Below are 14827 nucleotides of genomic sequence, written 5' to 3'. Positions count from 1 at the left end.
TTCAACAGATCTTATGTTTACAGTTGATATATGCCCATAATACATGAAATAAGCTTAAATCAATTATGTAAGGAAAGGCATAATTTAAAATTTAATATTGCTATTTGGAGTCAAGCATGTAATAAACATCAATTTTAACTATGCAGAGATCAGTTATTAGATACAAAGTCACAGCCACATAGGAAGAGTAAGTTCTGTTACACAGAGGGGCGGCTAAGTTTAAAATAACTCATGATACAAAGCAGATAGAAGAGATTTTGAATATCCTCCTCAAAAAGAAATGGTGTATGAGATGGGCTTTAGCCTAAATATTCTGACTTGATAAATACGCTATGTATAACATCAAAACATTGCACTGTACCCCAGAAAATGTACATTATTGTAATTGAAAAATATAGTAAATGCAGATCTGTATTATGTTAAAGCATTTTATTGTGCATGCTTCAAATTCTTATGTTTTTCCATCAAAAGAAATGCACTAGGATTTCCGTATTTTGTTTCGCTCGGTTGTGAACATTCCTTTAACAGTAACACACATAACTAAAAGCAGGCTTTTGTTAGTGAGGACTCGCCTCTTGCTTTGTGCTTCCAACTTATAACAGCACGTGACCCTCTTCAGAAGCAGCTGCCAGACTCGGGGTTCCGTCTTTCAGATCCACAGGTTAAATAAGATCATCTCTTAAAAAAAGTACCACCACATTCTACCTTCTATTTTCCATTAAAAATTCCTTCTTTGAATTATTCTAAAACTCCCCTGAAAAGCTCCAGGAGAATTTGGATCAAATGAATATAGCTAATGTGATGGTCGTTGAAGGAAATTTGAGAATTAACACTTTTTTCCATTCATCAACAACCTGGTTTTTATTTTTTTCTTGTAGCCTTTACGTATAACATTTAGAATAATGTTACTCTTATAAAAAATAATCACTGCCTGGCGGGTGGACAGGAGCCACTATGATTAACAAGTATGCGATGGAAAGTTTTGTGCACCATGAGGAGAGGAGAAAGTATAAACTTGAGGATGATTGGTGTTTCACAGTAGTAAGTCTGCCTTTCGGTCCATGAGAACAAGTTCTTGTTCCATTTGTTTAAGGTGGCTTTCATTACTATAACTATTTTTTATATTCAGATATCATATATGTATACTTTAGTGTATCATTATTTTATATTTTGTGAACACAGTGTTTCTGATGAGTTTTCATCATGACTGTAGTGTTGAATCTTGCTAACTACTCTCTGTGCATCTGAGATAATGACTATATTATTTTTCCTGTTTAATCTGTTGGCATTAGATTCAAGAGTTAAACCACTTTTATATTCTAGTTATATATTTTTTAAAAACCACTCATTTGTTCTTAACTGCTTTCAAGTCGGAATTGTCCTTAATCATGGCAGCTAGCCGCTATTCTGATGAGGTTTTGGATACAGTTAATTGGTTAAAAGACCAAGCAACTACTGAAGCCTTCTCGTTTGTTTTTGAAACTGAGAACGTTCAGCTCAATGGAAAAGATATTGACTGGAAAGACTACAACAAGAAAATAGACAACGAGGAACTGACTTCACTGTTGCGAGGCACTGAAACTGCGAGGGATCAAGCCGAAGACATGGAATGGGGAGATCAACTGGATACACTCACCAAAAGGCAAGTCTGCAGCCATGATGCTGTTATTAAAAAATGTCTTTTTGAAGTAGTGCTGAACAAAAATGTAGAGCCAAAAGCATGTTTATGGTACATTCAACTTGAGTATGGAAAAGATCAAAAATGGCACTGCCATGTACTGCTGACCGGCAAAGGACTCCAGCGAGCACAAGGCAAAGGGTTCCGCAGACAGCTAAATGTTCTTTGGAGCAGATGGTTAGTTACTATGTGTTCTGTACAACTTTCACCAGCTGAACGAATCAAACTGCGTGAAATTGCCGAAGACTCTGAATGGGTCTCGCTGCTAACCTATACTCACAAGCAAACCAAAAAAGACTATACAAAAATGGTTCACTTTGGAAATATGGTTGCTTATTATTTTTTAACCAAAAAGAAACTATGCTCTGAACCAAATAGCAGATCAGGCTACTATACTAGCTCCGATTCTAGCTGGAAAACTAATTTTATGAAAGAAGCAGACCGTCATTTGGTCAGCTCACTTTATACTGAGCAAATGAAACCAGAAACGGTCGAGACCACAGTAACCACAGCCCAAGAGCAAAAGCGCGGGCGAATTCAAACCAGAATCGAGCACGACCAACCAATACCAAGTTGTCCATTGCGAACATATGTATCTCCCACCCCCCACCCTAAAGACATATAGATACTGATGGTTCGGTTGGTTCAACCGAATAAACAGTTAGAGTCTGTTTTTACTTTTAAAGATTTTATTGATTTTTTTGGCCCTAACATTTAGTCTAGGGGAGTACCTACCAACCACCCATTCCCATTTCCCATGTACAAAAGTTTTCTAAATTGTCTAACAGAGCTTTACTAACTAGCTATACCAAATATTCTATTATTTCTAACAGTTCTATTACATAATACAAAAACATTATATCTATAAATGACAAAGTATAAATTGATGTTACGATGTTGTATTTTAACTAACTGAAGTATAATGTGCAGTAAGCAAAGAAACATAACAAGTAGTTGGTTAGTAAAGTTTTCTTGGGGCTAACTGAGAATACTCTGGATGAAGAACCATTCCCCCAATGTTTGTAGGCATGTAGTTTTTGATGTTGTCTTGGGTAGTAGTAAGTTGGCTAATGGGGTTCCATGTATGTGGAGCCCTGAGTTTGGCTGTGAATACTAGCTTGCCTTTCCACCAAAAATCAGAGTAGGTAACGATTCGAGGAGTCTGCAGTGTGTTGGGATCATATTGGTCAGTAAGGTTTGGTGCTACTTTAACCAATAGCTGCCCGGGACAGTTGTTTTTACAAACAAATGGAGCATTAATGTGCAGTCTGGGTTTTAAGTCACAATCCAGTTCTTTGTCCCAAATTTGACCATTAGGATAAATTGGAGGCGTGTTGTTCAGAGCAGTAAGAGGTCCATAGGTGTTGTATGTATTATAAAAATGAATATCACTTTTACCTGGAACTGAATTTTCTCCAGGCAAAAGGGTGCCCGCCGCTGTAGCTGGTATGGCCAAGTCAGCTGCCTGGACCCACATGCTATGAGGAGCTCTGCCAGTATGGCTTTTGGGATAATATGTGTACTTTTGAGGACCATCACCTGTGTCTGTAGTTAACTGCCCATGTTGTTTTCCTTGAAATAGTCTAGGACAGCCATTTGCTTCTTGGTAGTCATTTTCAGCGCCCCCTACTGCTGGAACAATTGGAGTTTTAAAAGGACCCCTGGCTGCACATTCAAAACTGTTATAGGGCGTACAGTAACCAACCTGAGCGGGCCTCATAACAGTTGCTTCTGTAACATAGTTGTTGCCCTGTTGGGTGACGCCACATCTTTTTTGTTGGTCGATGTCAATAGAGCCCTTGTGCTGGTCTCCTTCTTGACTAGGCAGTGTGTTCAGGTGAGGGGGCAAACCCAGTGATCTATTAGTTTGCCACGTGTGTGTCAATGAAACTGGTTTGCAATCAAAAAAAAAATGTCCCTGTGGAGAATTCATCTCCTGTTCTAAGCAAGTGAATAGGCACTGCATTTTCAACTGTATAAAACTGCACATCACCATGGTCAGTAAGAGCAATCGTGTCTGTTGAAGTCCCAGTTTGACCAGTGTATGTTGGTGTAAGAAGTCTACTGCATGTAAAGTAATATCTCCATGGAGTTGGTGTGGTTGGTATCCATGGATAGAAGCCCAATGTTTCTGACCTCATGGCGGCTGGAGTATATGGTAAAGTATTATTAGAGTCCAACGCCACCATTAGACTAGCTGTCAGGTCGTTGTTATATACCTTAACAGCTGGTGTTGTGGCAGTTTCAGTGACTGTTTTGAGCACCACATTAAGATTTCTTGCTCAAAACTGACCAAACTAAGTTCGGTCATGTTATTAACGATCATCTGCCAGTCTCCGGGGTTAAACCAGACTCCCCAAGCATTTGCATCAACCAGTGACCATGGGGTCACGATCTGTGTGTGCGCGTCATCCAAAGCCATATTTCCCTTTACAGAAGTGTTAGTAGAATTATGTACCATAACTCTTCTGTAAGACTCAGTGTCTGGCATATTTAAATGCACAAGTCTGCTGGCATGCGCCGTGATCCGAACCATCCCCTCCCCCAAAAATTCAAATTCTGTTTGATTATTGAAAGTCCCTGTAGAAATACCAACCCCCCCAGAACCCCCACCGCCCCCACCTCCAGAACCACCACCATTCCCGACTGAGCGTTCAGCTCTGACAGCAGATTGAGTACTGTCTTGTTGAGTTCCGCCACCGCTACTCATTGGAGCGGTTTGGTCTCGAGCTACAGCACCAGGACCAAGGTTTTTGTTTCGTTTTTTTTTTTTTTTTTTTTTTTTTTTTTTTTGCTAGATTTACAAATACATGAACTGGAGGCTTACGCTTTGACGGTCCTGGTCGTTCCACTGTAGATTGCTTGGTTTGCTTAGTATCAGTTTTTAAAGTTGGTGCAATTGCCTTTTTTGCACGAAAGAAATAATGTCCGATGCGTCCTCCCCAGTCTTTGGCGTCAGCTGTTTTGTCAATAAAGCGTTGATCAGCAGGTGAAAAGTAAAGGTAAGGATTTCTACCAGATTTAATGTATTGGTCGTATGCTTCGTCGTGCTCTTTGGCCGCAGCGTCAGAAGGGTTGGTTGGTTCTCCTTGGTTAAGGCTGTTCCCTGGTCCCAGGTACTTGTAGCCCGGAGGCACCCAACCTAAAACCAAGTAATATTGTACCTGTAACATATGTAGCTGGTAAGTAACCCAATCCACACCAACCATGCCTCCCTTACCTCTCCTGGCTCTTTTCGCCGGAGGTGCCATCGTACCTTAGTCCAAGGTTAGCTCCTCGTTGAAGTCTTTCTCCAATTGTTCTTGACTGAAGCAGGCTCTCAGGTCCTGTTCGATTTCGGACCAAGTTGGGCTCGCTTGCACAGGTTGCGAGCCGCTTGAACCAGTGACAACTTGGTTCACTACAGTGGCCACAGCTAAGTCACTGGAAGGAGTTTTCTCTAAAGATGTGGCTATTTTCCTGTTCCCTGCTTTAGTTGTGGGCAGAGACTAAAAAGGCAAGTGTTGACTTTGTTTAATCCGTGAACCAGGGTTGTGATTTCCACAGACTAGCTCCCTGTGTGCTCACGACTGTTGCCAAGTTCAGAGGCAGCAGTAGGCTCTTAATTCTGACACAGTTTTAGAAGTGGCCTCAGGGGCACCAGCTGTCCTGTGGGTTGATGCGCTATTTGTCTGAGAGTTGTTTCTGAAAGGCTAGTCTAGAATCTTTGTATTCAAATTCTTTCTTCACAAAATACACATTGTAGTTTCCTTCAGAGTAAAGCAGCTTGCGTAAGAAAGAACCTGAAAGTCCTCACTGCACGTCACATAAGCTTACTGGCCCCACTAGAGACACCTTTGCCCTCCTGGAATTCTTTTCAAAAGGAAAACACAAATTTTCAAAGGACTCATGAAGGTGTTTTGAAGGAAAAGTCAGCTCTGGGCCTGAACTATGCCTACAAAGTTCTGACAGATCTTGAACAGTGCCTGTGATGTAAGAACTGTAATGTTTCCCTGCCTCATTTCCCTCCTGGGGTCTCATTTCAGTGCTCAAAAACTAAAATTAGCAAAACAGAAGAGGAGTAAGCATGTGGGACATAGAGAGCTAAATCCCATAGGTCTATTCTCTTCTCCACTTGCAAGATGGCTGCCATAAAGAGGCAGACTTGGGAAAGAAGGCTCTACTGTGAACCAAAATTAAATTCACCACTCTTCTAATAGGCATAATTATTGAACTGTGCTGCTTGGCTTAAACTGAACTTTGGATCTTTTATTATGTAAGAATAAATATCAATCTTATTAGCCCTGCTTGAATCCAAGAGAGATGGTAGGAAAAAAAACCCATGTGGTAAGCCTGAAGAAATACCAGGACTCTAAAATAAAACCCTGTTTCATGCCATGCACTGTGCTGGCTTGTTTTCAAGGCCATTGCCTTGAACTTCCTGGTAGTTAAAAAGAGCAAACTATAATGATCTTGCACAGTCTGCCATCTTTCCCCACATCTTTTTTCCTACATGCACTTGCTCGCTATGAGATAAACTTGTGAAATTCTCCAGCCTTCCAACAATTGCTTGTTCAAGGGCTGCTCAGTCACTAGGTGATCAGTGTCCTCCCTTAGAATCTTTCCCTCACTTTGACAAAACACCAATGCATGCCAGTTCTGTATCTATTGAGTGAGAGGCTGCAACTTGTCACTGCACTCAGAGAATGGATGCGCTCATGAAATGATAATATATTCTGTTATCAAGGTCAATTGTTACCTTCGATTGTCAAGGCGCAATCAATAATCTCTCCTCATAAGATCGCTGTGTGTGCTGTGTTGATTAATATTTGAGAAGATACTTCACAGAGATCAAGACACATAGAGGCCACGTGGTTGACTCTGAGTCAGATTTGACCATTATTTCATGCGGCTGTATCTCTAATTCACAGATTGTAAGTGCCAAAGGTCTCAAGGTGCAGAGCATAAACCACCATCTAACCAGCAAGCTTCAAAACTCATTTGGATTAACTGAGCATTATGTGACAATGAGGAAAAAAAATGGATGCTGAGAAGAAGATGAATGCTTGAAAAAAATTAAGCCAGATTGACAATCAATAGTAGAGCTAATCATTTCCCATGAATGAAATTTACTTTTTACTGAAAATGAATGAGTTGCTCTTAATGTTAAGATGTATCACTGTATTAATAACTTCAGTGAAATCCCATTAACTTTCTTTGCCTCACTTCCTCTCTCTTTAAAATGGTGGTTACAGTTCTACTTGATGACTTTTATGACTGCCAAATTAAAAGTTATGTTCCCTGTGGGGAAAATGGACTTGTGGATTTTAATAACATCTTTCTCTCTGTGTAACATTGCTAGCAGTAGGAAGTCCCTAGGATCTGTTCATGGGTAGAAATGCATGCTGGTGGGATGGAAATTATGAGTTTGTAAAGTAGCATTAACAATATCCCTTGTCTGCCATATTGCCCAAAAAGGTTTTCCTTCTAGAGTTTGCAAAAGGAAATCATTCCTATAACTTTGTGAACAACCTTCAAAACTAATTTTAATGGTATCAGAGAGGATTGCAGCCATAATAATGGACACACAGGGGGTGATTCAGAAAATCAAGTTTGAGATTTCATGGTTGTAGAAATAAAGGTAAGTCCCAGGTGTGGCCAGACTTCATATATAGAGATTACGACTGTAGGAGGTAGAGTTGCCTAAAACCCCCAAGAAAGTTGTTTTCCTCAGCACCTGGTTTCAAAGCAAAAATTACAACTAATGAAACTGACCTTCAGTCTTATAAGCATGTCTACACTTGAAGGGAGCAGATTTTCCAAATTCTGCTTTTCTCTGGGACTTCCTTCATATGCCATGCAATGTAGTTAACATTCAGTCCAGAAACAACGACACTCTTCTGAAGTCATGTACACTGATATTTGCATTGTGTTATAATAGTAGTTGGATGTTCAAAGGTAAGAATATATGTATAACATCCTCAGGAACTTACAAACAGAACCTTCTCAGAAAGGCTGGCATGCTGGAGAATGTTACTACGAATGACTCATTCAGAGATAATCAGTGGGCTTTCTGGAAAGGCAATGGGGAGACCATTGTGAGCAATGATTTGCAACTAAGGGCCAGGAATAGAAACTCCTACTGGGGTGAGAGAGAGACCCAACCGCCTGGTCAGGTGGGCACTCCTGAGGCTGCAGAGCAGAAGAGACCACCAACACTGCCCACCCCTGCCCACATCCCTGGCCCAAGAGGAAACTGTATAAGGCCTCTGGGCTCCCGTGGGGGAGGGCCCAGGAGCGGCAGGACCCCTGCCTGAGACACCACCGGAACCTGAAGGAAACAGACCGGATAAACAGTTCTCTGCACCCAAATCCCGTGGGAGGGAGAGCTAAAACTTCAGAGAGGCAGACAAGCCTGGGAAACCAGAAGAGACTGCTCTCTGCACATACATCTCGGACGCCAGAGGAAAACACCAAAGGCCATCTGGAACCCTGATGCACTGAAGCTCCCAGAAGGGGCAGCGCAGATCTTCCTGGTTGATGCCCCCACAGAGAGCCCGAGGGCAGCACCCCGAGAGCGAACTTGAGCCTCAGGACCACAGGTAAGACCAACTTTTCTGCTGCAAGTGACCTGCCTGGTGAACTCAAGACACAGGCCCACAGGAACAGCTGAAGACCTGTAGAGAGGAAAAACTACATGACCAAAAGCAGAACACTCTGTCCCCATAACTGACTGAAAGAGAGGAAAACAGGTCTACAGCACTCCTGACACACAGGCTTATAGGACAGTCTAGCCACTGTCAGAAATAGCAGAACAAAGTAACACTAGAGATAATCTGATGGCGAGAGGCAAGCGCAGGAACCCAAGCAACAGAAACCAAGACTACATGGCACCATCGGAGCCCAATTCTCCCATCAAAACAAACATGGAATATCCAAACACACCAGAAAAGCAAGATCTAGTTTCAAAATCATTTTTGATCATGATGCTGGAGGACTTCAAGAAAGACGTGAAGAACTCTCTTAGAGAACAAGTAGAAGCCTACAGAGAGGAATCGCAAAAATGCCTGAATGAATTCCAGGAAAACATAAATAAACAAGCAGAAGCCCATAGAGAGGAGACAGAAAAATCCCTGAAAGAATTCCAGGAAAACACAATCAAACAGTTGAAGGAATTGAGGATGGAAATAGAAGCAATCAAGAAAGAACACAGGGAAACAGCCCTGGATATAGAAAACCAAAAGAAGAGACAAGGAGCTGTAGATACAAGCTTCACCAACAGAATACAAGAGATGGAAGAGAGAATCTCAGGAGCAGAAGATTCCATAGAGATCATTGACTCAACTGTCAAGGATAATGTAAAGCTGAAAAAGCTACTGGTCCAAAACATACAGGAAATCCAGGACTCAATGAGAAGATCAAACCTAAGGATAATAGGTATAGAAGAGAGTGAAGACTCCCAGCTCAAAGGACCAGTAAATATCTTCAACAAAATCATAGAAGAAAACTTCCCTAACCTAAAAAAAGAGATACCCATAGACACACAAGAAGCCTACAGAACTCCAAATAGATTGGACCAGAAAAGAAACACCTCCCGTCACATAATTGTCAAAACACCAAACGCACAAAATAAAGAAAGAATATTAAAAGCAGTAAGGGAAAAAGGTCAAGTAACATATAAAGGCAGACCTATCAGAATCACACCAGACTTCTCGCCAGAAACTATGAAGGCCAGAAGATCCTGGACTGATGTCATACAGACCCTAAGAGAACACAAATGCCAGCCCAGGTTACTGTATCCTGCAAAACTCTCAATTAACATAGATGGAGAAACCAAGATATTCCATGACAAAACCAAATTTACACAATATCTTTCTACAAATCCAGCACTACAAAGGATAATAAATGGTAAAGCCCAACGTAAGGAGGCAAGCTATACCCTAGAAGAAGCAAGAAACTAATCGTCTTGGCAACAAAACAAAGAGAATGAAAGCACACAAACATAACCTCACATCCAAATATGAATATAACGGGAAGCAATAATCACTATTCCTTAATATCTCTCAACATCAATGGCCTCAACTCCCCAATAAAAAGAAATAGATTAACAAACTGGATACGCAACGAGGACCCTGCATTCTGCTGCCTACAGGAAACACACCTCAGAGACAAAGACAGACACTACCTCAGAGTGAAAGGCTGGAAAACAACTTTCCAAGCAAATGGTCAGAAGAAGCAAGTTGGAGTAGCCATTCTAATATCAAATAAAATCAATTTCCAACTAAAAGTCATCAAAAAAGATAAGGAAGGACACTTCATATTCATCAAAGGAAAAATCCACCAAGATGAACTCTCAATCCTAAATATCTATGCCCCAAATACAAGGGCACCTACATACGTAAAAGAAACCTTACTAAAGCTCAAAACACACATTGCACCTCACACAATAATAGTGGGAGATTTCAATACCCCACTCTCATCAATGGACAGATCATGGAAACAGAAATTAAACAGAGATGTAGACAGACTAAGAGAAGTCATGAGCCAAATGGACTTAACGGATATTTATAGAACATTCTATCCTAAAGCAAAAGGATATACCTTCTTCTCAGCTCCTCATGGTACTTTCTCCAAAACTGACCATATAATTGGTCAAAGAACGGGCCTCAACAGGAACAGAAAGATAGAAATAATCCCATGCGTGCTATCGGATCACCACGGCCTAAAACTGGTCTTCAATAACAATAAGGGAAGAATGCCCACATATACGTGGAAATTGAACAATGCTCTACTCAATGATAACCTGGTCAAGGAAGAAATAAAGAAAGAAATTAAAAACTTTTTAGAATTTAATGGAAATGAAGGTACAACATACCCAAACTTATGGAACACAATGAAAGCTGTGCTAAGAGGAAAACTCATAGCGCTGAGTGCCTGCAGAAAGAAACAGGAAAGAGCATATGTCAGCAGCTTGACAGCACACCTAAAAGCTCTAGAACAAAAAGAAGCACATACACCCAGGAGGAGTAGAAGGCAGGAAATAATCAAACTCAGAGCTGAAATCAACCAAGTAGAAACAAAAAGGACCATAGAAAGAATCAACAGAACCAAAAGTTGGTTCTTTGAGAAAATCAACAAGATAGATAAACCCTTAGCCAGACTAACGAGAGGACACGGAGAGTGCGTCCAAATTAACAAAATCAGAAATGAAAAGGGAGACATAACTACAGATTCAGAGGAAATTCAAAAAATCATCAGATCTTACTATAAAAACCTATATTCAACAAAACTTGAAAATCTTCAGGAAATGGACAATTTCCTAGACAGATACCAGGTACCGAAGTTAAATCAGGAACAGATAAACCAGTTAAACAACCCCATAACTCCTAAGGAAATAGAAGCAGTCATTAAAGGTCTCCCAACCAAAAAGAGCCCAGGTCCAGACGGGTTTAGTGCAGAATTATATCAAACCTTCATAGAAGACCTCGTACCAATATTATCCAAACTATTCCACAAAATTGAAACAGATGGATCACTACCGAATACCTTCTACGAAGCCACAATTACTCTTATACCTAAACCACACAAAGACACAACAAAGAAAGAGAACTTCAGACCAATTTCCCTTATGAATATCGACGCAAAAATACTCAATAAAATTCTGGCAAACCGAATTCAAGGGCACATCAAAACAATCATCCACCATGATCAAGTAGGCTTCATCCCAGGCATGCAGGGATGGTTTAATATACAGAAAACCATCAACGTGATCCATTATATAAACAAACTGAAAGAACAGAACCACATGATCATTTCATTAGATGCTGAGAAAGCATTTGACAAAATTCAACACCCCTTCATGATAAAAGTCCTGGAAAGAATAGGAATTCAAGGCCCATACCTAAACATAGTAAAAGCCATATACAGCAAACCAGTTGCTAACATTAAACTAAATGGAGAGAAACTTGAAGCAATCCCACTAAAATCAGGGACTAGACAAGGCTGCCCACTCTCTCCCTACTTATTCAATATAGTTCTTGAAGTTCTAGCCAGAGCAATCAGACAACAAAAGGAGATCAAGGGGATACAGATCGGAAAAGAAGAGGTCAAAATATCAATATTTGCAGATGATATGATAGTATATTTAAGTGATCCCAAAAGTTCCACCAGAGAACTACTAAAGCTGATAAACAACTTCAGCAAAGTGGCTGGGTATAAAATTAACTCAAATAAATCAGTTGCCTTCCTCTATACAAAAGAGAAACAAGCCGAGAGAGAAATTAGGGAAACGACACCCTTCATAATAGACCCAAATAATATAAAGTACCTCGGTGTGACTTTAACCAAGCAAGTAAAAGATCTGTACAATAAGAACTTCAAGACACTGAAGAAAGAAATTGAAGAAGACCTCAGAAGATGGAAAGATCTCCCATGCTCATGGATTGGCAGGATTAATATAGTAAAAATGGCCATTTTACCAAAAGCGATCTACAGATTCAATGCAATCCCCATCAAAATACCAATCCAATTCTTCAAAGAGTTAGACAGAACAATTTGCAAATTCATCTGGAATAACAAAAAACCCAGGATAGCTAAAGCTATCCTCAACAATAAAAGGACTTCAGGGGGAATCACTATCCCTGAACTCAAGCAGTATTACAGAGCAATAGTGATAAAAACTGCATGGTATTGGTACAGAGACAGACAGATAGACCAATGGAATAGAATTGAAGACCCAGAAATGAACCTACAAACCTATGGTCACTTGATTTTTGACAAAGGAGCCAAAACCATCCAATGGAAAAAAGATAGCATTTTCAGCAAATGGTGCTGGTTCAACTGGAGGGCAACATGTAGAAGAATGCAGATTGATCCATGCTTATCACCCTGTACAAAGCTTAAGTCCAAGTGGATCAAGGACCTCCACATCAAACCAGACACACTCAAACTAATAGAAGAAAAACTAGGGAAGCATCTGAAACACATGGGCACTGGAAAAAATTTCCAGAACAAAACACCAATGGCTTATGCTCTAAGATCAAGATTCGACAAATGGGATCTCATAAAACTGCAAAGCTTCTGTAAGGCAAAGGACACTGTGGTTAGGACAAAACGGCAACCAACAGATTGGGAAAAGATCTTTACCAATCCTACAACAGATAGAGGCCTTATATCCAAAATATACAAAGAACTCAAGAAGTTAGACCGCAGGGAAACAAATAACCCTATTAAAAAATGGGGTTCAGGGGTTGGGGATTTAGCTCAGTGGTAGAGCGCTTGCCTAGGAAGCGCAAGGCCCTGGGTTCGGTCCCCAGCTCCAAAAAAAAAAAAAAAAAAAAAAAAAAGAAAAAGAAAAAATGGGGTTCAGAGCTAAACAAAGAATTCACAGCTGAGGAATGCCGAATGGCTGAGAAACACCTAAAGAAATGTTCAACATCTTTAGTCATAAGGGAAATGCAAATCAAAACAACCCGGAGATTTCACCTCACACCAGTGAGAATGGCTAAGATCAAAAACTCAGGTGACAGCAGATGCTGGCGAGGATGTGGAGAAAGAGGAACACTCCTCCATTGTTGGTGGGATTGCAGACTGGTAAAACCATTCTGGAAATCAGTCTGGAGGTTCCTCAGAAAATTGGACATTGAACTGCCTGAGGACCCAGCTATACCTCTCTTGGGCATATACCCAAAAGATGCCTCAACATATAAAAGAGACACGTGCTCCACTATGTTCATAGCAGCCTTATTTATAATAGCCAGAAACTGGAAAGAACCCAGATGCCCTTCTACAGAGGAATGGATACAGAAAATGTGGTACATCTACACAATGGAATATTACTCAGCTATCAAAAACAACGAGTTTATGAAATTCGTAGGCAAATGGTTGGAACTGGAAAATATCATCCTGAGTGAGCTAACCCAATCACAGAAAGACATACATGGTATGCACTCATTGATAAGTGGCTATTAGCCCAAATGCTTGAATTACCCTAGATCCCTAGAACAAACGAAACTCAAAACGGATGATCAAAATGTGAATGCTTCACTCCTTCTTTAAATGAGGAAAAAGAATACCCTTGGCAGGGAAGGGAGAGGCAAAGATTAAAACAGAGACTGAAGGAACACCCATTCAGAGCCTGCCCCACATGTGGCCCATACATATACAGCCACCCAATTAGACAAGATGGATGAAGCAAAGAAGTGCAGACCGACAGGAGCCGGATGTAGATCGCTCCTGAGAGACACAGCCAGAATACAGCAAATACAGAGGCGAATGCCAGCAGCAAACCACTGAACTGAGAATAGGTCCCCTATTGAAGGAATCAGAGAAAGAACTGGAAGAGCTTGAAGGGGCTCGAGACCCCATATGTACAACAATGCCAAGCAACCAGAGCTTCCAGGGACTAAGCCACTACCTAAAGACTATACATGGACTGACCCTGGACTCTGACCTCATAGGTAGCAATGAATATCCTAGTAAGAGCACCAGTGGAAGGGGAAGCCCTGGGTCCTGCTAAGACTGAACCCCCAGTGAACTAGACTGTGGGGGGGGAGGGCGGCAATGGGGGGAGGGTTGGGAGGGGAACACCCATAAGAAAGGGGAGGGGGGAGGGGGATGTTTGCCCGGAAACCGAGAAAGGGAATAACACTCGAAATGTATATAAGAAATACTCAAGTTAATAAAAAAAAAAAAGAAACTCCTACTGGGAAGCTGCAGTAGATAGTGCCCTACCAAATCTCACAAATCTTCTTACTCTCTCTGTGGACCTCTTTCCCAGCTTTGGAACACACTGTTTCCAGTATTCTTTTGTAGGAAACTGATTTTGAAGGTTTTTGGAGCCCTGTTGGAGGGCTTCTGGAGCTGCTTTATTAAAGCTTACAGAAAGCCAAAAGTGGGAAGGAGTAAACTTCCAGATTAAAGATGTGACTAGTGGTACAGGAGTAAGAAAGCTCAGCCCCTTTGCTTCAGAGCAAGACAGCATCGAAAGCTAAACTTTACTCCACGTTTCCCTGCAAGATCAATTGCTGCTCTCTTCTGCACGACTTCCAGGAATTGCTTCCCTGCCTGGGATTTTCCATTTGTGCTATTACCTTTAAGTGTTCACTTGCACACAAACTCTCAAGGTAATTTGAATGAGAAAGGCCCCCATAGACTCACAGTTGAAATGCT

This window comes from Rattus norvegicus, chromosome 5 (assembly GCF_021556685.1).
Source record: "Rattus norvegicus strain SHRSP/BbbUtx chromosome 5, alternate assembly SHRSP_T2T, whole genome shotgun sequence".
Lineage (NCBI taxonomy): Eukaryota > Metazoa > Chordata > Mammalia > Rodentia > Muridae > Rattus > Rattus norvegicus.
This window is presented reverse-complemented; position numbering follows the sequence as displayed.